Below are 22,603 nucleotides of genomic sequence, written 5' to 3' on the forward strand. Positions count from 1 at the left end.
TCTATCTCTATCTCTCTCTACCACTCTTTATCTCTCTATCTCTCTCTTTCTCTCTATCACTTATCTTTATGACCTCCTTAAATTCTCATTGTAACTCTCTCTCTCTCTCTCTCTCTCTCTCTCTCTCTCTCTCTCTCTCTATATATATATATATATATATATATATATATATATATATGTATATATATATGTATATATATATATATGTATGTATGTATGTATGTATGTATGTATATCCATATCTCTCTCTCTATATCCTTAGATATACCTACCTCTCTCTCCCTTGCCCCACTCTATCTCTTTCTCCCTCTCTCTCTCTCACTCCTCTATCTCTTTCTATCCATACAATTCTCAACCTATATTTTCATATCTCTCTATCTCTCTATATCTTTGTGTATCCCTTAATCTCTCTATATCACCCTCTATTTATCTCTCTCTCTTTCTCTCTCTCCCTCCTTTTCTCTCACTCGAACCTCCTCTAGCTACGTTTCTCCCTATCTCTTCCCTTTTCTCACACTTCCTTCTCCACCTATATGTTATGGACACATATATACTAAGAGATGGGTGAAGCAATATATACCAAATTTATCTTCAAAACTACTACAAAATAAATAACATTATTGCATCTCAGAATAAAATCAAAAGAAACTATGCAACAAAACCCCAAATTTACATGAAAAATATGAAAGAAAAAAGCATGATGAGAAAAGTTGCTTGGGTCTATTACCCAAATACGTCTGTAAAAAATAATAAAAAGGTTGCTTTCATCTTCTTTTTGTGCCATTTGGAAGATGTCATCACCACGTCGATCCATTCCTCTACAATAGTCTTTATACTTCTCCAAGAACTTTTCCTTCATTTCATCCCAAGTAGCTATTTCATGTCTACCTAAATTGATAAACCACCTAATAGAAGCTTCTTTCAGGGTAGCAGAGAATAGATTGAGTTTATGGGCATCAGTAGTATAATCATAGCTTCTGCAAAGAATATCAAACTCAAACAAAAAGATGTCTGGGTCTTCTATGACCAAGCCATGGAACTTTGGAAGAGAGGAGGCTAGTATATTCTTCAAATTTGCATTATCATGCTAGATAGGAATAGGGAATTCAAAAGTGGGATTAGGAGGAGCTAGAGGACCTCCTCCACCATGAGCCACCTTTTGTGGTTGGTAAAGAACCAAGGGTAAAATATTCTCTTGAACAGGGGGTTCATTTAAGAAATAAAGGTCTCCCTTTGATAAATAAAAAATACCTTAGTTTCTAGCTTCCACAAAAGCTTCAGCAAAAGGATTTATATCTGGAGCTTGATAAGGATTTATTGCAAGGTTAGACTGAGAGGGAATAAATCTTCCTAATGCATCCCTTCTTCTTCCCCTATGCATGCAGATTTTGTCTTAATTACCAATATGCCTACACAAACTGTGAGGTAATGGGTTTGTGTTGTGTTTCTCAAGTGATTCAAAGGTTTTTCTAACTCTAATGACATTAAACAGAGGCTTAAAGATTCTAAATTCCATATTCCCAATAAGTTCTTAGTTTGACACCATCCCCAACAAAGGCGCCAAAAAAGTTGGTTCCTTATAATACCCTAGTACTAAAGACTCATTTCCTCAACCAAAGGGGTTCAATTCTATGTTATCATTGGATTAATAACTCATTAATATGGAATTCATTCATTTGTCAACCCATGAATGTATACTTGAAATAGGTCTGCACTATATGTGCACCAAGAGACTCATGAGGAATACTAACTCAAACTTAAAGCAGCTAAATAAAGAATTAATGAAAAGCATTAGATTCTAACATTAAATCTTCTAACATTAGTTTAACCTACTTAACATGAAATTTGAAACTTTATGTAGGAAATAAACTAACCAACTGGTAACTATAAACTATGTTTTTCCTTTGGCTGCAGGAATAGTCATAGGATGAAGTTTATGTGGCTATAAGATAGTCAACAAAAAAGAATTATAAACAGTAAACATAAGCTCGATGGTAAACTTTCTAAGAAAAACATGGAAGTGAATGAACGTGGATGCTCCCCAAGTGGGCCTCCTTGGATGAGCCTCCAAAACCTTAACTAAATCTAAAGATTATGTCAACATCACATACATATTGAAATTCTGAACAACAAAGATGACAGAACTGAAATCTCTTGTTATTTCTAACTGTGAAACAAAGTACACTTGGTGCTCAAGTAAAAATAAAATTGCATTACATGCTCCATCCTTAACTGATGGATTTATATGAAATCTAACAACTAACTATCTACACAACTGATCCACTCCCAATAAACTAGGAGGATGACTTTTATTAGAAATAAAAGCATAGAAGGGTGAATCAATCTAAGACTTTGTCTAATGCACAAATATAGGCCATGGCAACCTCTAGATCTCCTCAACAGACCGACACATGTTCTAAAACAATAACTGCATCAACCACAACTGGGAGATCTATCAGAATCATCAATTGTTGGCTTAACTGGTTCAACAGTCCTATTTGAGTAGGACTGCAACTCTCTGAAACAACAACCAATGTCTCTGTGTTGAATTACTCTCTCCTCCAACTGCATAGATAGATGTTAATACACACAACACATATTTGAATGATATTAGCTCTAATAACATTTTAATCAAGCATTTCCATATCACTAAAAGAGATTTGTCATATCATTTATAAGGTTGTTTAATAGATGGAAAAGTTCATGGTTTTAAACACAAAAGGGCTTGTATCCATCACAACTAGATTGTCCAAGTCACAAAATGGAAAACCTAACATAACATAAGTCCACATAAAATAACCAAAAAGTCTACTCATCAACAAGCATTTATCAGAGACTTATTTTTCTTAGGGGACTCCTTCCGTCTAGATCATTGACACAATCCTCCCAATAATCTTCCAATTGGGGAGCATGATTGTATGAAGGACCTAGGGGCAAATTATTTTTAGCAAAATCTTTGTTCTTGAAATGCAATCTTATAAGCTCATATTCCTCCATAGCATATTTCTCTACAACTCTCACAAAATTTAGTGCATATGATAACAACTTACAAGTATACAGTCCTAGAGAAAATGGGGAATTGAACTCCTACTTTCTTAATTTCAGTGCACCTTTTATTAATCTCATAAATCTATTTGCATAGCTCAATTGGAAACCATATTTTTTATACATACCTAGGAAGATTTAGAGGAAAACCATGAAAGCCCCCTATCTGGATAGATTTTTTTTTTTAAATGGAATGAAGTGAACATGCTATGCAACATGTTACTCATTAATGTTGCCCAACCCAAATATATTTTTCCAACATAGATGACTTGAATGAAAAAGAACATCGACTCATCCAAATTTTGAGTGTCCTGATCTCCATGTAGACAATGTAACAAGATAATGATGTCCGCAATTTCTCCTTTAAGTATGACTTATGTATGGTTTTGGGCAACTTTGATTACTTCCTCAATGTCATATTCCTACACTTTGGGACTTTTGGGGGGGACTTATATATTGTTTTTAGGACTTGGTTGGCCTAATATCAATGTTATACTCCTTCTCTTTGGCTACCCATGTGCCTCTCTTATTACATCCAACTTCTTGTTGGGTTAAAACATTTTTGACAGATGGATCCGACACAAACACAATGGTGTGTGATTGTAGAACATAGAATCAAAACTACTTTAATGCTTTGACCACCACAAAAGTGTGCTTTTCTATTTGAGAAAAAAATAGTTTGTGCTTTTTTAGGGAAGTAATCATGAAGGCAATATGGGCTTCTATCTTCTCTTCATTCTCTTGTTAAATGATAGTAGGCATGATATATTCTAATGCATAACAATAAATAATAAAATCTTTATTGAAATTTGGGTGAACCAAGACAAGAGCATGTGAAATTTTCTTCTTGATGGCATTAAAGGATTGCTTGCTAGGATCATTCCATTTGAAACCTTGTCCTTCCTTCATCATATCAACTATATGTTTAGTGATTTTAGACAAATCAAGAATTAATCTTCTCAAGAAATTTACTTGTCCAAAGAAAGATTTGATGATTGTCTTTTAGATGGTAAGATGAGCTGTTGAATAGCCCTCACCCACTCAGGATCAATCTTAATACCTTATTTAAAACTATATGGCCCAAAAGTTTACCCTCTATCACACAAAAAATAGATTTCATCATATTTAAAGAGATGCCATGCTTTGTACATCTTCACAAAATTACCTCTAGATCACATAGATGATCTTGTCTCTTCTTGGAGAACATAGTTAAATTGTTTAGTTATACCACATTAATCTTATTTCTTAGGTCCCTGAAAGACAGGTTCATGGCTCGTTGGAAGGTAGCACGAGCATTTATAAGGCTTAATTACATGCGATTGTATGTGAATGTCCCCCAAGGCGTGATCAAAGTCGTTTTATGTTGGTCTCTTTTATTTACCACAATCTGGTTATACCCTGAAAATCCATCCAACATTGACATCATTTCCGAACCAGCAACTATCTACAACACGTGATCCATGATCGGAAGGGATGATTGTCCTTCAAAGATGCTTGATTAAGATTTCTGAAATCTACACATATCCTTATTTATCCATTTTTCTTTCATAAGAGAACAATGTTAGCTACCCATGTGGAATGGTGAATGTGATAAATGTTTATGGCCTTAAGCATTTTATCAATCTCCTTGAATATAACATCAATGATCTTTAGGTTATAGTTCTTTTGCTTTTGCTAGACAAGGGAGGTATCTGACGTGAGTGGAATATTGTACTAGAAGGATCCATTCATGAAATTTTTTAGGTCATCATAACACCAAGCAAACACATCTTCATATGTAATTAGAAGCTTGATTAACTTATCTTTCTCCTTAGAGGTACAATATCTACCACTACACACCATTTTGGGGTCAACCAAACTCCCAATGTTTCTGTTTTCATATCAGTTGGAAGTGCTAACAGTTTTGGTCATCTTCTTTTTTATGCATCCATCATGTAGATATCAAAGAGTTGTTCAAGCGAAACCAGGCCCTTAGGAATTTTATTTCCTTTGAGTTGTATTATGCCTTCCTTGAGTTCCTTCCTTTAAGAATTCTTAACAATTAGACTCACTACCTTTAAAGAACATCTCCATAAATGCTTCAACATTCTCTATGGTGGTCTTGATCTGCCTGTCATTTAAAAAAAAATTCAATAATTATAAATTATCAGGAATGTTGGGGCGATATATCATCTCGATGTGTATGAGTCTTTCTCAAAGTTTGGATGTGGTAATAGCAAAGATGTTGAAATGGTTAATGAATCTACTTTTGAATTTTGTTCCTTTGGAATAGCTACTATAGAGAAAGCATCAAAATGATCTATCTCGTCCCAAAACCCTATTCTGGTACTGCTTCAGCCTTTCATTTTTAATAGCAAAAAAATTCCTCACCCATTTGACAATCAAATCTACGTTACCCTTCGCTACCAGCATTCTAATACCTTTCTCTTTGGCTACAAAGATTCCCAAAAGAAAAGCTTTATACTTGGTTGTATTGTTAGTATTTTTGAATTCAAGTTTGTAGGAAAAAGGGAAGCATTTTCCATCAGGTGAAAACAAAACAATTCCTGCACCAGAATCAGAATTTGAGCCACTGCCATCAGATTATAATGACCATATTTCTAATGTAATATCTAGTCCCAAAGATTCTTCTATCTCCACATCTCCAAATAACATCATATATAATTACCAAACTCCATCTCCTCGTAAATAATTTGAGACCTCGAATCATCTAATTTTAAAACAATAAACTTAGCCTTAGCCACCACCTTATTTCCTAATAGGATAAGGGCGTGCGATCAATCCATCTGAGTTTCTCGTCCTAAATATATGCAAAAGCTCCTACTTAACAACTGTCATAACTTGTAGGAATGTCAACAACTAAGATAGTCAACTTAAGCCTTGAATGACCAAGGATACCTGTGCATCTTTGATATGACATATTAAGGAGATTTGCTTAGAATCCATAGAATAACATCTCCCAAAGGTTTTGGTTGAGGAAAGTCCTAAAGATTTAGCTATCTAGATGCAAGAATTACATTGTTAAAGGCTTCAAAATCAATTATGTAATTGTTGAGTCTATGGCAATTACTAAAGAGAGATATATAGAAGGGGTTTGGATTTGAATTAGATAAAGTTGGTATATGATCTTTAGTGCTTGAAGATAAACCAGAAGTGGATGCTTTGGCGTTAATCAATCGATCCTCACACAAGTTATTATTACTTTTTTCGGGTTTAACATACTTGACTAACCTGTCTAGCCCATTTGGGTTCATCTTCAAATATTTAGCAAGGGAGATTCGGATCTTGGAATTTTCACAAAATTTGATGATATCAAATGAGCCAAAAGCTCTATTTGAGGATGGTGCTTGGAAAATCCTAGGGTTTCTCTTAACATTCTTATTTGAAGGACTATTATTTTGATAAGGACTTTTACTATTGGGAGGAGTAGGCGTACGTCCAATCTGCTGAGTGTTTTGTTGACCTCTAGTAAGAACAACACATGATGATTCATCTAGAGTGGTAAAAATATCTCCTCCTCTATCTAAATTAGATTCATACTCTAAATAAAGGATTACAAAGTTGGCATGATTATTCATAGTATTAACTTCATCTACAGATTCTCCTATCAATTCATCACTAGTTTCCATCTACATATATCTTGTCATTTCAGAGCATGTTCTACCATCATGATTAGTTGTTAGGTGGAATGTACATATTTCCTTTGCTTTTGCCTAGCGGTGCCTCTATTGCTAGCCTCTGTTGAGTTGGTGGTAGCTACAATTGCCTGGTATTATTCTTGCCACCAAACTACAGACTATGATTTTTTTGGACATCTTGATATGATTGTTGAAAAGACTGATTGACCCTCGACATTTGTCTCTTTAAAGCAATAATGTCATTAGCTAGTCTTTGAATCATGGGATCCAAATACATTAAGGATTGAGTACCTGTGGCTTGCAATTTCTTTTTCCACTTCCCAGTAGTAACAAAATCATCTTTGAGCTCTATTGTGGCATTATGAGCAGCTACCAAATCTACCACCCTGGCTCGTCTTAGGTGGAAACTTACACATGATGGCATGGAGTTTATTAAAAAAACTTTTAATTATCAGGTGTGCGTGTTTTCACTTAAGGGATTCTGTTTATAAACTTATTGAATCTGGCCATGAACTCCCTTATTGGTTCATGGATTTCTTTCTTAGTTTGAGTGAGTTAAGCAAGAAATGTATGTTCATATTCAACACTTTTAAATCTAGCCTCAAAACATGTCTTGGTAGCATCCCATGAATTAATTGACCCTCCTGGTAAACGGCAGAACCATTCTATGGCGCTTTCAACTAGTGTTTCTAAAAATAATCTTACTGTGACGTCTTCATGTTAGATGCCCAGAACTCCGCATGCAACAAAGAGAGCAGCTAGGTGTTCATTTTGGGTAATTTATTTGTATTGGCTCCTAACTTAAGAGGACCACTTACCGCTCCCCAAGGTACCACCATTTTCTTGAATGAGGCAACTAAGGTTGGGAGATTAACGTCATGGAATACCAACACCCAACAAGTAAACAACTGAACTACTTTCTTAAGAGGTGGAGGAGGTATACTTTTAGCCCTACATAAAGGAAGTGTAAGAGAAAAAATCACTTTTTGCAACTCTTGGAAGGTGGTATCTAGCACCCCCTTTCTCTTCTCACATCTCGTGAACGTTTTGGATTATAGGATGAAAATATGATATCAGATATGCGCACTCATAAGATTAAATCCCTACCGAAGATCTTTGAGAATATCTTGGTTTTAATTCACTCTTTGATTAGGTTGTTCTGGGTACAATCGTCTTTCCTGTCTAGGTCTAGAGTTTCTTTCAATAATCACAACAAGAAACCTTTCTATGACTCTTTCAAAAACCACAACCATTTCTCGACCAATTTCTTTTTCTTCTTCCAATACTAGGTTCGCTTGCCTATAATCATTAGCATTTCTTTTATGCCTCCAAGTGAGTGTATTGAGTTGTGAGATAATATCTTCTTGCTCGTAATGCCACCCTAGATCAGACTGAAGTACCAGAAAGATGTTTCCATGCCGTAACAACATTTTGATTCAGGTCACAACACTAGTCTTTATAATGAATGCTCAACTCTCCAACAAAGTCACCAAAAATCTGTTGGTTAACAGATTGACCTTTTCAAAAGACTTTTAAATAAAGACTATATAACCCCACAATAAGACTCAATCAGTCAATCAACAGTTGGCCAAACCATTAATGGGTTTCCCTCCGAATTTTGAAAAGTACACATCCCTCTTAAAAATCAATTTTATTTTTTTGGTTATATAAATTGGGTATACTTTTAACGAGAAAGTAGGAAAGGTCCTAACATTTTCCCATCACCATGAGACAAACATGAATAATTAAAACTTGAATAAAAACTGCTAACTTGAATGTTCTTTAAAATCACATAATAATAACACAAAGATTATTTATATTTTCAGAAATTAAGCTGACATATTAATTCAAGGATTTGATTTTTTTTGTCATGGGATAGATTTAAATGCCAATGGAATTATGAAGAACTTAACGATTGCAATATCAACATCACATTTCACAGAATATCATGTTCTACATAGAACAAACTCAAATATTTGCAATAGACAAAGTAACATCAATTAACTCATCATATCTAGAACAACAAAAATAAGTTAAAAAATTAACATAAAAAATAATGTGACCATCAAAGTCTAGTCCATACTCATGTGTCACGACATAAGAGGGACCAAAATTTGTCGATCGCTTGAAATGTCCATTACATGCATATTTAAAGTTTTCAAAACATAACTGTCATCAAAATCTTTAAAATGGTTCCTTTTTCTTTTAAAGAACCAATTAAACTTTTATCAAAGTCCTTTTTTAGAAATAAGAAGAATTTTTACTAGAAGAGAAAAGAAAGGATAGCAAAGTGCTAAGAAGTTGAAGCATCGTCTGTTGGTTCTACCTATTGCTGGGCCTTCCTGTCTCTATAACTCTATAATGCTTTTAAAACACCTGGGATTTCACTAACACAAGGAATGTTTGCATTGCAAATTCTCAACACCTATAGAGTCCTTTTCTTCTTGATGGTTTCACTATTAGTAAAAAATGTTTTATAATGACTAACATACCAAACCAATAAAGAATTTTTTTTTGCTAGCTCTTCATGCTTTGCTTCATTGAATGCTTTAGGATCAAACAACGTATCCAAATTCTAGACAAAATCGACATTAAGTTCATCAGATGTAGTAGTTCCTGAGTTGTCCCTCTTCTTAAGGTGGCATTTGATGTCTTCAAACTCCCATGTGATCTGGTTGATTATGCCATTGGCCTTAGTCAATAACTTTTTATGTTCTTTTATGTTCTGCTCCAAAAAGTTGCATTTCCATTTCAAATTGTCTATCCAAATGTTGCATGGAATGGAAGTGGCATTTAGAATTATATCATTTTTAACAACTATGTCTAATCCCATATCTACAATTTCTTGTAGCACCTTAATAGCTTTCATGTGTGTGGTTTCCTCTAGTTTTGAATCACTTATTTCAGTGGTCAGACTATCCCTAGTAAGCACCACTTCATCATATTATTTACTTAACCATTAAATAAATGAAGGTGCTATATCCTTTACCTTATTGACCCACTTTTGGGTGATCTAGTCTAGGTGACTATCAATTTGCAATTTGGATATCAATTCCTTGTTTACATCATATTTAGGATCAAATGCACTTGTTATGACATTAGGATCTTGTGATGATATATTTAGCAAAGATCTTAAGAAATCGGACAATTAATCTACAAGAGCCTTTAATCCCTCTTTATTTAGCTTTTATTTTTCTACCCTTTCCATTACTCTAGTAGATGTAACCTAAAAATTATGTAAATCAACATCCACACTCGAAGGCCCCATATCGATATGAGAAATATTGAATTCATCTATACTAGCCTAGCTTGGATCTTTCTGGATATTGGGATGGGAAATCTCGAGGAACAAGTGAATCGAATTTTTATGCTCAACTAGGCATGCGATGATTTTAAGATTTTTACTTTTTGGAAGAAGAGGAGATTGTAGAATCTGAGTAATAGAGTCTGTAGATTGTTCTCTAATGGATTCTATTTTCCTTTTGTTTAAAAGAGAAACCTCAAGCCATGAGGGAGATGCTAAAGTCTTGGAAGCACTTTGCATAGCTTCTGGGCTAAGGAGAAGGATCTCTTAACCGGGGGGGATGTTCTATTAATGTTTTTTAAATTGAAGGGAAAAGGGGGGCTTAGGTCTACCTCTGTTAGGACCCATTATGTCTTGGGCACCTAGAGAAACAACATCATATCTTGCATCATCTGCTACAACTCCACCTTCATCCACATGATCATTCCATTATAATGTCTTTTCTTTTTCTTTCCCTTTCTCCACCTCAATATTAGGTCTTGGAGCTTCTCCACAAGTCTTTTTCAGAGACTTATTTTTCTTAGGGGGCTCCTCCCCTCTAGATTATCAACATATTCCTCCCAATAACCTTTCAATTGGGGAGCATGATTGTATGAAGGACCTAGGCGCAAATTATTTTTAACAAAATCTTTGTTGGCAAAATGCAATCTAATAACCTCATATTCCTCCATAGAATATTTCTCTAAGGTTCTCACATAATTTAGTGCATCTAATTGTGACTTACAAGTATGCAATCCTAGAGAAATAGGAATCAAACTCCTAATTTGTTAATTTCAATGCACATTTTATTAATCTCATAAATATATTTGTTTAGCTCAATCGAAACCCATATTTTTTCTACATACCTGGGAAGCTTTAGAGGAGAAACATCAAAGCCTCCTACCCAAATATAGGTAAAGGTAGGAAATTGAATGAAAAATCTTCCATACTTGTTGATCAGCTGAGAAGCTTTAGACGATAGTCTCACTTTTCGATGCCCTTGCAATTCCCTTACCAAGCCTGTGGTGAATACATCATTCACCCTTATGAATTAGCATAACTGTTGTATTTGTAAATCTCGATAGAAATCATATATTTGAACGTCTTCTTCAAAATCTTGTACATCATTGAGTCCAGGCCAATGCCTAGTGCATACCAGGGTTTAAAACAAGTAAGACGACATGTAGAAAAATTTAATGGGCACGTGTAGACTTCAATGGACCTCCTTTCCTTTAAATTTTGGCCCTTTACAATGTTTGGACCTCCGTTGAGTCCATGTAGGATCAAGAGCTTCATTTGAACATAGAAAATGACTCACCACCAAGTGAACATGAGCTAGGATTGGTAATCATATAAACCTTTTAGGAAATCATAACTAGTTCACTTAGAATTAACCACAAAACTAGTTAACCATGAGTTTCCCACAAATGCAAAAAAAATCATATGAATTGATCATAAGAAGTGAACCTATCTAGTTCAACACCAGAGTTCCACAAGTTTGATAGAAGCCCAAAAACTTGCATTGAATGCATCAATGAGGTTTTAGGGGTTGAGATGAAGGATTCAACCATGCAATGAGAGGAGAAAATAGTAAGAGGGTAGGACAAAGTCCTAAATACTTAAATATAAAAAACTTGCCCATTTTCATAATGAACAAGTGGGGTTTTAGAAATTAGGAGGATGAAATGATGTACCCTAAAAATGGTTGAGGGAAAGGCAGGTATCAATTGTCCAAAAGGTCGAGATGATTTAATACACAGGAACTTTGAAATTGACGTGTAGGGTTTTAGGACCAATAAAGAAATCATGTGAGCATAAACAACATTGAAAGCATGATAAGAGTGTTGAGCATGGTGAATCATGGGTTGATAAAGAAGGTAGAAATATGGTTGCATCTCTTCAAAAGGCCATGATGGATGTGGCTAATTTGAAATCTGATTATGAAGGATGCATTGTGGCTTTGGAAACAAAAATGGAGGATATCAATGCTAAACTAGTCAATTTGGTAAATTTCAGCCACATTGTGATTAAAGGGTCTGCGAGTAGTATGAGGATGCTGGTGGAAAAATTTGGAAGGTTGCATCAAGGTAATCCTCAATTTATAGACCTAGAGGACATACGCAATCAAACTGGGGCTGAAGAGGGCAAAGGACCTTGTACTTGTACCAAGGGCCATCTCAAAAGGTTGTTGATCAAATGCTTAAGGACTTGCAAGATATCAAAAAGCTTTCTCAAGAGGCATCCGAGCATGAGGCTAAGGCGGTTGAAGCTTTAAAGAACCTTAAGTAACCTTTTTATTGTATTTCTTCTTGTCTTGGCCTTGTGCCTTGTTTATTGTCTAGTCTCTTTTCTTTGTCTTTTTGTTGGTTGTCGGTTGAGTTTTGTTTTGCTGATATTTTGTTGAAGGCAACATTTTGTATACAAGGTTTCAATTCCCTTCAAAACCTATCTGACCCTTCAAAAACATTGAAAGCGTGATAACCCCAAAAAAATCATAACTAGATTTTTATTACATGAACATGGGGGCTCAATAATGGGTAAGAAAAAGCATAAACTAGATAAACAAAATCAAACAAGACTAAATAAGATGGAAGAATTTGGGCTCTGCCAACACACCCCACCTCCTAGAAATCCTATTAAAATAGTAAAAAATATATATCATAAATCATCACATGACCTTTATATGGTCATATAACCCATACCCAATCAAATTGGTCAATACCAAGTTCTCTATTACTCTTCAACAAATTTGACAACTAACATGCAAAACTAAGCACCCCACTTAGGAAGAACTGTAAATGATAATATGTCAACATAGATAGACATGCAAGTCCAACTACACACCATGTTCAATGATCTTACAAATAAGACAATGAGAGGGGGGGGGTGAATCAGTTGTACATGCAACTCTAAAATATTTTCCTTAAATCAAATCCATAGTAACTTAACTTGATCACTTAATCCACAACATCAAAGAACATAGAAAGCATTACACAACATACACAATGAAACACCAGATTTGACATGGAAAACCTTGTTAAGGGAAAAACCACAGAGAATGCTATTCTCAATATATGAACACCTATTAGGGTGACACCGGTTAAGGCGATTTTTATAAAGAAAGGTTCACTACCAAAGGGATCACTAACCGAAAGAAAGAAATAAAGGTTCATTGTCAGAGGGCTCACTGCCCAGATGAAGAAGAATAAAAGAGAAAGAATCCACCACTGATACACCTCTGCAACTATAAGATCTATAGATACCTTTGACTCACTACTTTCGGTAGCTAACACATGAAAGTCCACACAGCTCAACACTTTTAACCAACTCAAACAAATCTTATCAAACAATTAAGGAGATAGATTCTCTTTCACACACCTTCATCACATACACATATGCCACAATTCACTTCCTTTCTATTTCACATTTCAAACATGTTTTACATCACATCCTTGACAAATTATCCTTTATTTGTATCATCCTTACATATGCAGAATCTCCCAAGGTTGACTAAGCATCTTAACCGAGCACAATTCAAACTAGGTCGACACTAAACATTCCTACAATGAAAAAGAATGTAAAGTGGATCACAAAACATCTTAACTAAGACCAAAATAAACATCATACACATTATACATCAATCCATAACTGTCAGAGCAATAATGTGAAGTGTCAACACCCGGGGTCAGTCAAACCTGGAGTAAAACCCATCAAACTTTGAAACCATGCCTCTAAAGCCCAAGAAGTCATGCCAACTAAATAGAATGAAGCTAAGGACATTACCAACTTATTTCCAAAACTACAACACCAGAAACCATAACACATAGAAATATGGAGCATGCATCTTACATGGAATCATTGTCAAACATCATCACACACTGGTGAATTCAACTTCCTTAGTACTGCAATTTGGAGTACCAAATCCCGAACCTAGCATCTCTAAACACTTCTTAACAACACATCCAAACTACATGAATAGATGTACAATATAGAAGAAATGCAGAGCAAATCTCTTAGCACAACTGCATAGGAAACTCAACATCAACTATACCAACTAGTCACTAATGACAACCAAAGCATGTTGACATCAATGACAACACACCAATAACTCATTCTACCCAAACTTTCAACAATCTCCCCTTTATCATTGATGGAAACACATCAATGACAACAATAATATCAACAACTCTCATACCAAGTTTCAAATGCTTTCTAATACACTATTCTCCCCCTTTGCCAATTTATTTGTTACTCACATTTTCTCTCCCATTTTGCCAATCTTCTCATTCTCTCCCCCTTTTCCATCAAGGACAAAGGCCCAAACACAAAAATGTTAACTCATTCTGTTCAACTCCTCAAAAATTCACAACTGCACTTAACTCCCACTAAGAGGAAGTCCCAATCGTTAGTCCAAAATAATAATATTCATGAAGTTCACTGGACTAATGCAACTCTATATGCATTTAGTTCAAAAAAGGAGGGGAAATAACCCTCAATTTCTCCTAGAGATATTCAAAAGTATTCTTAGAGAGCACTTTAGTAAAGATATCAACAATCTATTCTTTTGTAGGTACATAATCAAGCTTCACCTCGTTCTCCAAAACTTTCTCCCTCAATAAGTGATGCCAGATTGAAATGTGTTTCATTCTTGAATGCAATATCTGATTCTTAGAAATATTTATTGCACTAGTATTTTCACACAAGATAGAAATTGGCTCATCAAACAATCTTCCGATATCCTTCAGAGTTTGTTTCATCCATAATAATTGTGTACAACAAGTTGTAGCAGCAATATATTTAGCTTCAATAGTAGACAAAGATACTAAATCTTATTTCTTACTCAACCAAACAAGCAACTGGGATCTAAGGAAAAATGCACCCCCACTTGTACTTTTCTTGTCATCCACACAACTAGCTTAATCTGCATCAGTATAAGCAATAAGAGTGAAGTTAGACCTTCTAGGATACCAAAGTCCACAGTCTTCTATTCCTTTTAAGTATCTTTCTTTTCATAGAAGCAACATGTCTCTCTCTAAGATCTTTCTATAATCTAGCTACAAGACAAACAACATGCATGATATTCGGTCTAGTAGTAGTCAGGTACAATAATCCTCCAATCATTGATCTATATCTTCTCTCATCAGTCTTTAAAGATTCAACATCTTTGCTCAACTTACAACCAATAGCCACAGGAGTACATACAAGTCTAGCATTTTCCATCCCAAACTTCTTCAACATTTATTTAACATACTTAGATTGTGAAATAAAGATACCATCATCCTTTTGACTAACTTATAAACCAAGAAAGAAATTCATTTCATAGACATTTCAAACTCTTCTTGCATCTCATCAACAAACTTCTTGCATGTATACCATCATTTCCTCCAAATATTATATCATCCACATAAACAACTATAATCAAGATATCATTTTCCTCAATCCTAAAATAGAGATTACTATTAGAAATACCTATTTTAAATCTTTGCTTCAGCAAATACCTATCAAGCCTTACATACCAAGCATTAGGATCTTACTTCAATCCATACAAAGCCATTTTTAATTTGCAGACCATATCCGGATTTTTTGATAGCTTGGATCCTTCTGGTTGTTCTATATACATTTCTTCTTTTGATTCTCCATTCAGGAATACATACTTCACATTCATCTGATAAACATTGAAATCCTTGTGTGCCGCAAAATCCAGAAACATTATGATAGCTTCCATTCTTGTCATAAGAGCATAAGTTTCCTCAAAATCTCTTCCTTCTACTTGTGAGTAGTCTTTACATACAAGTCTTTCCTTATTCCTTACTATGTGTCCATCTTCATCCAATTTGTTGCAAAATACCCATTTAGTGTTGACATTGAAGTTGTCATTGATGTCAACATGTGTGTGTGCAAGGCTAATTTGATGAAGTTGTGGAAGAGATCACTGTGTTTCCATTAATATCAACAAGTTCATCTTGTAGGTTGAAGATAATATGATGCAATGGATAGAGATGCAACATGATATGTGCCTCAGAGGAAGATCAAATTGATAGAGCTAATGTTGTCCCAAGTTGGCAGGGTTGAGCAGATTTTTTTGTATAAGTGCAGTAAAGCAAGTATGGAGTGTGTTATTTGGTCTTTCTTTTGGACAAAGAATATGTAGATCATAAAATTCTATAGGCATTTAGAAAATACATCTGACTCGAAAAAAGTGCAAGTGCAGAAATTTAGAACACATCAAGTTAGTCGCACACAGTTATAGGCAATGTTAGTTGTCACACCGTGTTAGTCACACAAGGGGATACAAAAGGAAAGCATGAAGTGTGTCATTGGGATGTATAATTGGACAAGGAAGACACATGCCATTAAGTTGGAAATGCATTGGGTGAGATGGTCTGATTCAAAAAAAGTATGGTTGCAGTTTGACTAACATGTCGTGTTAGTTGCACTCTATTGTAACAATATGCGCATAACACATTGTGTTATCACTATCGCTATCTCGTAGTGAACTCCCTACATTCACCAATGGCTTCTGCAAAACTGTGACAAGAGATAGAATGTACATAACACACCAAGTTATCGTCATCACCATTTCATTGGGCAACACTTCATGCAAACCAAGGCAACCATGAAACAGAGAAGGTGCACATAACATGCAGGTTCCTGATTTTCTCTATTTCACAATAAGGTTTATGCGTTGACTAACGAGCTTAGAGAAACTGTGAAATCACATAACATGCATGTTATTGATTGTCCAGTTTTCTAAGGTTGTCGCTAGGGCCCGCAGAGAGTTTCATGGCTTTTCGCCAATTCACGGTCAATCTTTTTGTTGACCATGACCCTTATGTGAAACTACGAAAATGTATAATGGGTTTTTTATTGAATGACCAACATCATGAAGTAGAGTGGTAATGTGAGAAGCGCATAATGCACCTGTTATTGACTACTCGGTCTTTTCACCATTTCGTGGGTCAACTTTTTTCTTTGATCGAGTGCTCCAAGAAACTACTAAAAGTGCATAATGCACTTGTTATTGGTTGTTGTCGAGAACTTTTTTGCCATTTCGTTGTCAAACCTTGTTGTTGACCCAAACACTCAGAGAAACAACAATAAGAGTTTGATGTGACACATGCTCTGTCACATCAACATTAAATTGTCCACATGGAAAGACGTTTGTGTTATGTCGGGGGCCCATAAGGATTGAAGCCAATACAACATCACCACATCACATGACAACTAGGGCTCACATGGAGAAATAGTGACTTCGCCATTTCGTGAAGGTGACCGCCAGAGAAAGTCGGCCACCAACGGAATGGAGATTTTGACGAAGAGTTTTTGCTAGGTCATGGGTCAAACCTTTTGATTGACCCGACCCATAGCGAAACTGCGAAAGGATTGATGTTTTCGCTATTTCATGAAAATGACCTCCAAGGGATTGTAGCTACCTAAGAAACCACAAAATTGGATGGCATTTTTTGCTATTTCATGAAATTGACTACTAAGGGATTTAATTGCCAGCGATATAGTGAAGAAGGTTGTTTTTGAAGAGTGCATAACACTCGTGTTATCACATTGCGGATCTCAACAATTTTGTGCAGCTCAATAGATGATGAGTCTACATGGGCAATTGACGAACATTGATCGGATGATATGGACTAATGATTGAAAGGTTTTTAGGTCATTTTGACAAAAAAACCTCATAGCAATAAAACCCTAAGTATGGGTTTTAACTCACGAAGATGACTTTTGTGCCCACGTCTGCATGTCAATAGGGAAGATAGTCCATGTGGTTGTTGACCAGGTCTGACCAAGTGATTTGGATGTCGATAATGAAGACATGTGGCTTCGAGATGGTTGAAATTGAATGTTGACATGCAAAAGTTTGTGATTGTAGAGATAGTGCATTTAAAGGAGGTAGTTGTCGACCCAATTAGTATAGGAAGGTGGAGAATACATTAATGGTGAATCAGTTGCAAACAATTTTTATGGCTTGAGGAAGGATATCAGATCGTATGGGAAGATGAAGATTACTAAACTTAGTAATAGGTACACAGAGATTTTTTTGAAGACACAAGACAATGTATTTATTATGGGCAGCTATCTATCTGAGTGGTGTGTACAAATAATCCAATCAGAAGGAAGATATGATATCTTAGAGTCCCAAGAAGATCAAATTTTGGATCTATTCTTCGAGGAAAATCTTGCATGTACAGAGATGACCGAGATAGTGAAGTCTTGATGTGATAGAGGTAGGTGTGTAGAGCTGGCAGAGATAATGAATTAGGCAGTGATCTAGAAAAAGTGTGATTGAGGGCGTTTTGTTGAGTAGGAGAAAAGTCTGTGAGCAAAGAAAACAATAGAGAGCAGCATAGCCTGAGTAGCAGAAGGAATTTTGGAAGTTGCAGCAATGTGGATAGAGACAGAGAGAAGAAAGAGAAAAGAAGACAAAAAGCAGTAAAGACAAAAAGATTAGAGAGCACAAAGATGAGGCAGATAACACAGTGGGTTATATACACTATGAGAGGAAGATAAGTGAGAGTGATTAGACCAGAAAACAAAGAGAGCAGAGATAACTAGAAAGTAGAGAGCTGAGATTGAAGCCTAAGATCAAAGAGTAGAAAAGAGTCAAGCCAATCTCATTAGTAGAAGATAATCAATGTGGTACAATACATAAATTGTAACCAAGTGCATAAACAATATCTTATTATTTACATTTTGTAATCATCTAAGTGGGTGCGTAGATCAGGGGTTGGTGCTCCTTTGAGTTGGTGCCCATAAACGTTGTAATAATTTTTTCATTGTGAGAGTGGATTGGATCGGTAGACTCCAACAACATTTCTCACTGAGGTTTTTCCCCACTATGGGTTTTCTTCGTATCTCTAGTGTCACGTGTTTCCCTTGTGTGTGTGTGTGCAAATGATTTTAATATCTCTACTCATAGTTTCTTGATTTATGTTAATGAAAGGAGTTGATTAGTTAGACACTTCAAGTTTTTAATTATCACTGATTCACCCCCCTCTCAGTGACCTATTGTGTTCCTTCAATTAGTTCCTATCACATTCTTGTTAGTTGTTCTTGGGACAAGTTCCCAAGTCCAATTATTCTCAATCTGTTCCAATTCTTCTTCCATTGCTTTCATCCAATGTTGATCACTACAAGCTTCTTTTACTGTCTTTGGATCTATTTCTGAAATTAAGCATAAGTTCACCTATTCTTCAGCAACTTCACTTCTTGTGATAACACCTCTATTTTTGTCTCTAATAATCTAATTCTCTGAATGGTTCTTTTGCACATACCTCAAAGTCTTAGGATCAATATTCAGAGTATCTTCCTTATCATTCTATATCTATGTTTCTTCATCCTTTTCTTCTTCTTGTTTATCGGTAGACTCATATGATTAGTATCCCCTCTACAACTATATTCTTCGAAGTGTCTTCATCAACTTTCACATTTGTGCTTTCAACAATTCTTCTCAATCTTTTGTTATAACATCTGTAAGCTTTTCTTTTAGTGGAACAACCAAAGAATATACCTTCATCAATTCTTGTGTCAAACTTTCCCAAATTCTCTTCATCTCTTCTGACATAACATTTACTTCCAAAAAATCTAAAATATTTCACAAATAGAGTCCTTCCATACCATAGTTTATAAGATGTCTTTCCATAGTTTCTTCTAATCTATACTCTATCTTTCTGATAGATATCCAATAGACTTACCTCATTCATCATTGTTATAGAAGCCTCTTGAATTGTTCTATTCATCCTCTCAACCACACCATTCTACTGCAACAACCTAGGAGAAAAAAAATGCCTTCTTATCCCATGATTCTCATAGAAAGTATTAAACTCATCAAAAGTAAACTCTCCATCTCTGTCAAATCTCAAACATTTGATTCTTCTATCTATCTCATTTTCAACCATAGCCTTGAATTTCTTGAACTTTTCTAGAGATTGAGATTTTTCTTTTAAGAAAGTAACCCAGCCCATTCTAGAGTAATCATCAATTAAGAGCATGAAATACCTATCACCTTGTTGACTTCGTGTTCTAGTTGGACCATAAAGATTAGTGTGCACTAATTTCAACATTCTAGTAGAATATTGCTCCTCAACTTTAAAAATTCTCCTTCTTTGTTTTCCAACTTGACATTCTTTGCAGATAGCATTAGCAGGCTTTGTAATCTTCAACAAATCTCTCACATCTTGAATTGAACTAATTCTCACCATATTATCAAAAAAAATGTGACACATCCTCCGGTGTCATAAACAACTCTCATTAATTTGTGCCATCAAGGAATAACCACTAGTTATCCTCAACTGATAAACATTTCCATCTATCCTCTTTCCTGCTGCAATCACAGTTCCAAACCTATTTCTAATCTCAAACCCATCATCCTAAAAAACAAGATTATATCCATTTGCACACATTTGACTAACACTCAAAAGATTATGATTTAAGCCTTTAACATAGAAAACATTGTCAGTATTATGTTTTCCATCAAAACTGATAGAACCAATTCCAACTATCCTAGTCGTCTGATCATCTCCAAATCTAACAACACCATCATATTTTTCAATCTCTACAAACTTACTCTTTTCACCAATAATATGATTTGAACATCCACTATCAATAGTCCATTCATCTTTGTCTCTTCTAGTGTGAAAAGCAATTACAACAATACCTTATGTTTTAGTAGCACTTTTCAGAGATTTTTCCTTCACAATTTTGTCAAGGTTAGCAAAACAAGATTCTTCCTTTACTACCAAGAACAAACATTCATTGTCTTCTTCATAATCAGATTCATCATAAAAAATATTTGCATCTTCTCTAACATAATAAACCTCTTTATTAAACTTTCATTTGATTTCTGTATTCTTTTGATTTGCAATTATGTCAAACATCTAGAAGCATAATGACCTATCTTTACATAGATGAAACATTTAAAGGGCAATTTACCTTTGTACTTTCTGGTTCCTTTCTTCATTCTTCTCACAAAGTTTGCCTCAATCTCATCAAATTTCTCTTCATCAGAATCCTCATCTTTCGCTGATTTAGTAGCCTTAAATGCAGTTTTTGTTTTTGCACTAGTAGTTCTTCTCTCATCTCAAAAGAAAGTAATGAGCCATACAAGTATTCTCTAGTGTACTTATTCTAATTTTGTTATTCTTCTATTTTTGAAACCTTAGAGCTATAGGGTTTAGTAAGAGTTATGATTACCTTTTTCACAACTTCATCTTCTGACAAGTTACCACGAAGACCTCTAATCTCATTTACAACATCATGTATCTTATGCAGGTAGGTAGCTATATTATCTTCTTCTTCCATCCACAAGAATTCATATTTAGTTTTAGCATTCTGCAACTTAGCTTGTTTGACTATATCATCTCCTTGTCTTTTCCAATTTATTCCAACATCATGAGAAAATTTCAAAGTTAAACTTTTTTTAATTCAGTCTTAAAAAGAGGACTAAATATATCAAGCCTTTCCTTTTTATTATCTTCAAATTTCATTGATCTCATCTGAAGTGTTCACCCCAATCGATGGTTTGATGTACTTTTATGTAACAAACTTCCAAACTTCATAGCCAAGAGAAATAAAGTGACCTTACATCTTCACTTTCTAGAAAACATAGTCAAATCCATCAAACATAGGGATTGTCAGTTTGTGCACCATCAGGATCTCTTAAAGTGGTTAAGCTCTTCTCCAAGGAATGAGGGTTGAATTAGTTGTACATACAACTCTAAAATATTTTCCTTAAATCAGATCCACGATAACTTTATGACTTAATCCACAACATGAAAGAACATGAAAAGTAGAACACATCATACATAATGAAATACCATATTTGATGTGGAAAACCCTATTAAGGGAAAAACCATGGAGAATGATATTCTCAATATATGAACACCTATTAGGGTGACACCAATTAAGATGATTTTTACAAAGAAAGGCTCACTGTCAGAGGGTTCACTGCCCAGATGAAGAAGAATAAAAGAAAAACAATCCACTATTGATACACCTCTGCAACTATAAGATATGTAGATACCTTCAAATCATTGCTTTCGGTAGCTAACACATGAAAGTCCACACTGCTCAACACTTTTCACCAACTCAAAAAACACTTATCAAAAAACCAGGGAGATAGATCCTCCTTCACACACCTTCATTGCATACACATATGTCATGACTCACTTCCTTTCTATTTCACATTTCACACATGTTTTATACCACATCCTCAATAATTATCCTTTATTTATATCATCCTTACATATGCAAAATCTCCCAAGGTGGGCTAAGCATATGAACCAAACAATTCAAACTAGGTTAGCACTAAACATTCCCATAGTGGAAAAGAATGTAAAGTGGACAACAACACATCTTAACTAAGATCAAAATAAACAACCTACACATTATACATTGATCCATAATCATCAGAGCAATAATGTGAAGTGTAAACACCTGAGGTCAACCAAACCTAGAGTAAAAACCATCAAGCTTTGAAACCATGCCTCTGAAGCCCAAGAACTCATGCCACCTGAATAGAACGAATCTAAGGACATTATCAACTTATTTCTAGAACCACAACACCAGAAATCATAATGTGGAGAAATGTGGAGCATGCATTTCACACAAAAACATTGTCAAACATCAT

Source organism: Cryptomeria japonica, chromosome 3, assembly GCF_030272615.1.
Source record: "Cryptomeria japonica chromosome 3, Sugi_1.0, whole genome shotgun sequence".
Lineage (NCBI taxonomy): Eukaryota > Viridiplantae > Streptophyta > Pinopsida > Cupressales > Cupressaceae > Cryptomeria > Cryptomeria japonica.